Raw genomic sequence first — 355 nt, 5'->3', positions numbered from 1 at the left:
GCCACGGATGGAGCCGTCAGAGGCCACGGATGGAGCCGTCAGAGGCCACGGATGGAGCCGTCACGGAGGGAGTGTTGTTTGGCATTGAAGCTCGTTTGGAGGTCCAAGGAAGGTCCAGATGTATACAGAATGGTTTCGTCTGCGTAGAGGTGGATCAGGGAATCAAGCAAGAGCGACATCATTGATGTATAAAGAGAAAAGAGTCGGCCCGAGAATTGAACCTTGTGGCACCCCAATAGAGACTGTCAGAGGTTCGGACAACAGGCCCTCCGATTTGACACACTGAACTCTGTCTGCGAAGCAGTTGGTGAACCAGGCAAGGCAGTCATTTTGAGAAACCAAGGCTATTGAGTCT

This window comes from Oncorhynchus keta, chromosome 35, assembly GCF_023373465.1.
Source record: "Oncorhynchus keta strain PuntledgeMale-10-30-2019 chromosome 35, Oket_V2, whole genome shotgun sequence".
NCBI lineage: Eukaryota > Metazoa > Chordata > Actinopteri > Salmoniformes > Salmonidae > Oncorhynchus > Oncorhynchus keta.
The sequence above is the reverse complement of the archived record's forward strand: the minus strand, read 5'-3'. Positions refer to the sequence as shown.